This window comes from Cebus imitator, unplaced genomic scaffold (genome assembly GCF_001604975.1).
Source record: "Cebus imitator isolate Cc_AM_T3 unplaced genomic scaffold, Cebus_imitator-1.0 Scaffold9, whole genome shotgun sequence".
In the NCBI taxonomy this organism is placed as follows: domain Eukaryota; kingdom Metazoa; phylum Chordata; class Mammalia; order Primates; family Cebidae; genus Cebus; species Cebus imitator.
This window is the reverse complement of record NW_016107324.1, coordinates 3,773,203-3,780,891: the sequence shown is the minus strand read 5'-3', so window position 1 is coordinate 3,780,891 and position 7,689 is coordinate 3,773,203. Positions and strand designations below refer to the sequence as shown.

General features: G+C 36.3%; 1 protein-coding gene and 1 pseudogene across 2 annotated transcripts in view; one reads left to right on the top strand and one right to left on the bottom strand.

Moving 5' to 3' along the window:
* SLCO5A1 (solute carrier organic anion transporter family member 5A1) overlaps positions 1-7,689 on the bottom strand; it is a 148,807-nt gene that overhangs the window by 102,191 nt on the left and 38,927 nt on the right. The window lies entirely within an intron of this gene.
* The window catches only part of LOC108314828, a 6,036-nt pseudogene continuing 5,589 nt past the window's right edge, over positions 7,243-7,689 (top strand).

Here is a 7,689-nt window from a genome sequence, read left to right as displayed (position 1 = left end):
GGGGAGGAGGGAGGGAGGGAAGTTAAATATACATTTACCATATGACTCGGCAATTCCATTATTATATTACCCAAGATAAATTAAAATATATGTTCACACAACTAGTGCTAGAGAGCATCTTAAGTGGTTTTGGGAGGCACGAATGGGGTGGAGATTGCATAACGGCACAAGCAGAGTTTTTGGGTGAAGGAAACATTCTGTATCTTGATGGTGGTGGTAAATATAGGACTATAGATATCTGTCAAACCATATCAAATTCTGTACTTAAATTTAGTAAATCGTATTGTATGTTAAAATTATGTTTCAATAAAATTGATGAAAAAATATAATTATTGACATGTTATTCTATGATAAATGCTACAGTGGTTCCAATAACTATAGACTTTAGGAGACAGAAAAGGAAGAAGAGAATGAATACTTATAAAGTGGTTCCTGTGTGCTTTTTAAACACAATAGTAAGTCCTGCCAACAAATTATCTGAAAGGCAAGTTTAGTTAGTTTGCACTTTGAAGAAAGTGTCTGAACTATGAAATAGTAAGAAATGTATCCATGTCACAAAACTAGTAAGCAGTATATTCAAGCCCAAGTCTGTCTGATTTTTGCAATCCAAGTACTACATTACACCACATAGCTTCCCATATAATTTAAATACAGCCACAAATGAAATCATTCTTTAACCCCACAAATATCAAAAGCAAACCATCCAAAGAAAATCAAACCACCATTACTATTCTCCTAATGATATTAATTTGTGCAACTGCCAAATAATGCATAAGAAATCTCAACACCAAGTCCTAATCTTTTAAATAGCCATAGAAGCTATTATAATTTTCAGAGCAAAGTTATCATAGAGATGTTTGCATAAATACTCTATGTGAAATTTTCAAATTTACTCATACATTTTATCAAATTCTCAAGGACACTTCTGGAGTAATCTCATCACTTATGGAGCATTAATTCTGAGGCCTGACTACAGATAATATAGCTATTATATAATAGTTAATAGTTCAAAATGGAAAGTTAATATACTTCTAAAAATACCAAAGAAACTGGTATATAAAAATGTCAACTGTGATCGCTAAAAATTGCCTCTAGCTGTATCTAATTATCTCATACTCTCTTTAAGAGTTCTGCATTTCATATCAGGGATGGCCTGAATAAGTAACATTATTTCATATGTGGCAACTGTTTAGCTGATTCTCAATGGTACAGCTTTACCATGATCTCATAAATTTCATGACCCATCCAATCCCTCAATTTTCAACTACTGTCAGGAAGTTTGACTAATAGGCAAATATGCTGAGGGACCAAAAAACAAATACTAAGAGCATGTTAAAAAAATAATCCCAAGCTGTCCCTGGCAGGCTTCAGTGCTTAAGCTACAACATTTAACTAATATGGTGTGTCAAATTTTCACAAGTGCCATGCACCTTTGCAGCTCATCTAATGGAGTTTGGGTAATGCTATTCATTAGTAAGAAAACTTAGAAACCATTCATTATTTTGTTCTCCCCAAGAAGGTGATCTTTTCACGATTTGGCAAATGTGGGCACACAAACATACACAACTATTACTACAAAATGGAGAGCTAATGTACATATTTGGTTATCTGGAATCCCTCAAAAAATTAGCTTGCATAGAACTATCTAGATAATTGAGGAAATAATGATGTCTATGTCAAATATTTGGAGAAAGCTCTAAAGTAATGAGTACTTTGATTACTAAAACAGCCTGAAAGAAATTAAGTAAAAGCCTTAAAAACTCAGTCTAAGAAAATAGAGAATAGTTAATGATCCTTTCCAATAATTTTGGAAGAAAGAGTGAAGGTGCATTTAAAATGTTGGTAGATTGAATTTGCAAAGCTGTCTGCGTGGCAGAAGGCAAGGGAACCCCTTTATGACCCAGGGCTGAGTGGCTGCCTCCTGCTGACTTGTCCTTATCCCTTCCCCATGAATACAGCCAGGGTCCCACATCATCACCCACAGCATGAAATCAGAAGGAGCCTTACATCATTTCAGTTTGCGGCATCTAGCACTAACACATCAACCTCTTCTTACAAAGAGTAACCTTTTTCATTCCAACTTCTGGTACATTTCTGACCAATCAAGATTCAGACGCATTCATACCCTAAATTGACATATCATTTTCCCCCATTGGAAGTGCTTCAAATATATAACTTTCTCCTTATGTCACGTGATCATCACAATTGAGTAGTATCCAGCCACTGACCCAGAAGAAGCCGTTAGTTTTGCAGACAGCCCTAGTTATCAGCATCCGCATGTGCTTATGCACCATGGTAATTAATCAAGGTTGCCCGGATTGGATGATAACATGAATTCAGGTCCACAAACCCTCAGCCTAAACCCTTAAAGCTGGATGTGTCTTAGAATTAAGAAATTTTTATGTTTTACAAAAGTAAAATGGTACCTGATATGTATGTTATGTAATATCCCAGTGAAGCCTGGAATGGCATTCCAAAATCACGCACCCTAACATTTCTGCAAAAAACGAATTAGTATTCACACTAAGTACGATTTTGAAAATAGCCTCAAATCAGGTCAGACTAAGCTTTGCCATCACGTGAGTTGTGAACTAACTATTGGATCTCAAAGCTTTTAGCAGAATACAGAAGTAATCGCAGAGGAATAATAGTAGTGGAAAATGTTTGCAATCATCATGAGAGCTTGTATATGCAAACAGACACCAGGCACTCGCTATACATGATCTCCTTAATCTCCCCAACAACCTTGAGGTCAAAACTACTTTCAAAAGGGTGTTTTACACAAAGTGACTTAAAAACACTGATTTTACAATGTACGTGATATATAAATGTTTTAAACCCCTCTCCCAAATCATGAATCAAATCCAATATTGTTATTAGCCCATTCTTTGATTGGCTTTTTCATTTTGAATGACATTTCTGTCCTTGATTATAGCATTTTAATATCATTAGAGTCCTACATAACAAATCCAGAGGTAGATTTAAAATAAAATTTAAAAAATCACACAATTTCAAATTATTTCAGAGGTGTAGGCAGCCACAGGAGCAACTCTGAGATTATTCACTAGTTCAGCAACTCAGACCAAAATTACACACTAACAGTTATCCCATTAAGGAGACTTGCTTCCTTTAGTGAATGTCTGTATGTTCATCCTATATGTGTGAAATTTATGTTTACCACTACAAGGGAAAACTTGATTTTAAAAAAAAAAAAAGACTGTACAAGGGTTCCAAGTGCTAATATGGAATTGGATGGTAATCTGCTGAGTCCAGAACTTATATACTGAGACCTGTGAAAATCTCATTACCTATCTTTTTTTTTTTTTTTGAATGTTGAATATCTTTTTTTTTTCTTTTTTTTTTCTTTTTTTTATTTTATTTCTTTTTAGGTTTTGGGGTACATGTGAAGCACAGCAAAAGAAACAATCATTAGAGTGAATCGGCAACCAACAGATTGGGAAAAAATTTTTGCAGTTTACCCATCTGACAAAGGGCTGTTATCCAAAATTTACAAAGAACTAAAACAGATTTACAAGAAAAAAACTAACAAGCCCATTCAAAAGTGGGCAAAGGATATGAACAGACACTTTACAAAAGAAGACATACGTGAGGCCAACAAACTCATTACCTATCTTAGTCCATTGTCTCCATATGCGGTTTAAGTAGCCTTCAGTCTTCCTAGCTGTGTATTCTACATTTAGCTTATTAATTTGGATTCGATCTCCTCCAAATCATGCCAACTCAGCTTGCAAACTGCAGGCCCAGATTGCATCTTCTGGAGTTTTTATAAACATATTACTCTTAAGAATTACTAACATAATATATGAGGCTACAGTGATATGATAATGACTAATCATATCCCCAGTAAACAATTCACTCTAACAACCTTGGTATAAACTGATTATATAAATAATTATCATTTTTAATGTTCATCTTATTCAAACAATGAATTAGGTACTATAACAATATAATGCATTAACATTTTATTCCTTAAATAAGATGCTTCCCTACTGTGTATCTTAATTAAGGAACAAGGAAAGCATCCCAACTAAATTTATAGTCTTAGTATAATCTAAAATTATCTTCTCACAAATATGAAAGTCTTTGCTATTGCAAATGTCTTAGGTTGAGTTCCTTCAGAAGCCAAGCCTAAAGGATTTGAATGCAAGTAATTTGCATGGTTCTGGAATCCATATCTACTATGCCTAGAATACCACATCCTGTGCCGATTCATTTAAATACTGTCTCTGAAATATCCCCAAACATATGTATTTATTTCCACACAAATAGTCATCTATTTCAGTATCATGTGTGTATTCATGCCCCAAGAAACATAACACATTCTCAAGCAGTAAAACTGGCCCAGGATACAACACTGTCCTGCTTCGCTAATGGGCCTTAGCTATCACATATACCATATAGCACCATCACCTTCAGCCAATCTACCAAAGCAAATATGTCTTCATATTGTTCGCTTCTCTTTTGTCCATTTATTTCATGTTTTGTGAACAATTTTGACTGATACTGTCCCAAAAACAGTATGTAAGTAACAGCGCTGGATGTGTGGCAAAAATTAAAATCTAGAAAGAAAATCAACCTGAACATTGAAAGGCAAGACGTTTTATCTCCCTTGAGGCATCATCAAGTAAATGATCAAAGACAGTGATGTGGAGTTTTATGTGAAATTTTTTAAAAACCTCAAATATACAGAAAGAGAATGAAACAGTGGTTACCACCTGCTGGGTGGGGGAGTGGTCAGGGAATAGGAAATGTAAGTCGAAGAATTCAAATTAGCAGATGAGTACAATGAACAAGTTTAGACATCGCACAACATGGAAACTAAAGTTAATAAAATTATATTGTATGTCGGGTTTTTTGCTTAAAAAGTGGATTTTAGCCGCTCTTATCACCAAAAAATTAACTACATGAGATGATACATATGTTTATCTCCTTCACTACAGTAACCTTTTTACTATTTATTAATAAATGTATCCCACAACATGTTGTAAACCTCACATATATACAATAAAATTTATTTTAAAATAATAAAAATATTGATAGTACAACAGGTAACTACAGTCAATAATAACTTCATTGTACAATTTCAAATAACTAAGAGTGTAATTGGATTGTTTGTAACTCAATGAATAAATGCTTGAGGGGATGGAGACCCCATTCTCCATGATGCGCTTATTTCACACTGCATGCCTGTATCAAAGCATCTCATGCACCCTACAAATACATACACCTATATGTACCCACAAAAATTAAAAATTGCCAAACACTAAAAAAGTGGGAGAAATATATTTGTAACATTTATCTCACATAAAGATCTAATATGCCTAATAAATTTTAACTACTAAAATTGAGGAAGAAGAGCCAGATGTGGTGGCACACACGTGTAGTCCCAGCTACTTGGGAGGCTGAGCAGGGAGAATCACTTAAGCCCAGGAGTGTGAGGCTTCAGTGAGCTATGCTTGTGCCGTGAATAGCCACTGCATTCCAGCCTAGGCAAGATAACGAAATCCTATCTCTAAAATTTAAAAAAAGAAATTAACTGTGGAAAGAAACTATAATACATGTATACATCAAAATCATATGCAGCTTTAAACTACAATAAACAAGAGCAGTATAAACTAAAACAAAAAGAATAAAGTACAGTGAGGGTGAAGATCAGCAGTCACGTGGGATTGGTGAAGGGAGCCTGCTGACATCCTGAGAGCATTATAAACACGACTGCAGCCCAGGAAGACTAAGCAACAACTGGGTGAGTAGAACCAAAAAGAACAAAGGCCAGAGGCACATCATGACTTCAGGGGATTTGAAGAGAACAGAGAGCTGTTGCCAGGACTGCCATTGTACAAATAGAATATTCCCTTCTAACGTTACCTATATCGAAGGAGGGAAAAGAGGGGGGCAGAAAGGGAGGAAGGGCGAAAGAAAGGGAGTGAGGACGGAAAAGAGTAAAGGGCTGGAATTTCCCCATTGTGCTGGCTGTCAGAGGGTGCAGAGCTGAGGCTTCCTATACCTGCCCCTCTGTTCCTGCACCCTCAAGGTCCTCTGATCACATCCTCTTGCTCCCTCATTCCTGGCTAGCTGAGATCCCATCACCACCCACCACCTGGGTGTTCTAGGGTACATTTCAAAGGAGCAGAAACTGGGGGCAAAAGCAGGGCTATTGCGACGTGCACAGAGCCATCCCAGCACGATCACTATGCAGGGACAGAGAAACATGAAACCTCTGCAAAATCAGAATGGCAGCAATCACAGTAAAATGAGTAGACACTGTAAATCCAAGGCATGGATGTACTGAGTCAGGAGATAAGAGATTTGGGGGAAGGACACTATATTGTTAAACTGCAGTCATTAAAGATTATGCTTTGTTCGTTTAGAAGAAAAATAGCAAATTCATGACAAATATTTAATACATTTTAAAATATCTGAGACGTAATATTTCCCTCCTTCCAAGGCTGCAGTGCTTCTTGGCAGTTTTCATTTGACACAGCAAGTGCCCACCATGTGCCAGAGGCTGCGTTAGTTACTGGGATCATGGAGATGGCTGAGAAATAGTAACTTCCTTCAAGGAGCCCAGAGTCCAGTGGGACAGCCTCCTTCTGTTACCACAGAAGAATTTGCTCTGAAACTAGGATTTTACTAATTGGAGTTTTATTTCATTTTAAAAATCCTACACCCAACAATTTAAAGGCCTTTTCTAATAAGTGAATTACAGAAGGCTTGCTTTGGGAGATATTCAAGCAAATATTGATCTGACCATTAAAAGGAGCTCAGACTACCAGGATAAGCAACATTATAAATAGTAAAGTCAAAACAAAGTGAACAAGGAAAAGATTCAAGTCAAAATCCTGTCTTTGCTTTTAAATAAAATGAAATATTTTTATTCTAGCATCTATTTCTATCAAATATTACAGACATATTAATTCATCTGTCAATATCCTATCTATTACCCATCTACTTCTGTAGAGCACTAGGGCGCTAGAAAATGTAAGCACACTTAGAAATACTACAATTCAGTTGGAGAGAAGAAATAGACAACAGAAATATTAAAAGATATAGATTAATACCATTTCAATATAAGAAAATCTCAAGCCACTGTGTGATTACTGGCCAAACGGAGCAGTGCTATTGTAATTTACAAAGGAAGAAAGCATGAACATTTCAGACAAGTGTGTATTTAAGCAAGATCTTGAAGGACAAGTAAAATTTGGACATAAGGAAGGTAGTATGACAAAAATGCCCCTGTACAGAAATATGGTAGGAAAAGGAAAAGACCATAAATAAGGTAAGGAGTGAATTATTTGAGATAGCAGAGATAGAGTAACGTGGAGAACTTTCAATGTTGAGCCAGGAAATTGGATTTTATGCTCGGCAGTGGGGAATGGAAGGAGCCCCTACAGGTGTTTGAGCAAAGGAGAGATATAAAGTGGTATTTTAAGAGCATTTGTCTGGCTTTACTATGTAAAAATTAAAAGGAAGCCGATGGATAAGAAAACCCATAGTCAGCCGGGCATCGTGGCTCAACACCTGTAATCTCAGCACTTTGGGAGGCCAAGGTGGGTGAATCACAAGGTCAAGAGATTGAGACCATCCTGGCCAACATGGTGAAACCTCATTTCTACTAAAAACACACAAAAATTAGCCGGGCATGGTGGTGCACGCCTGTAGTCCCAG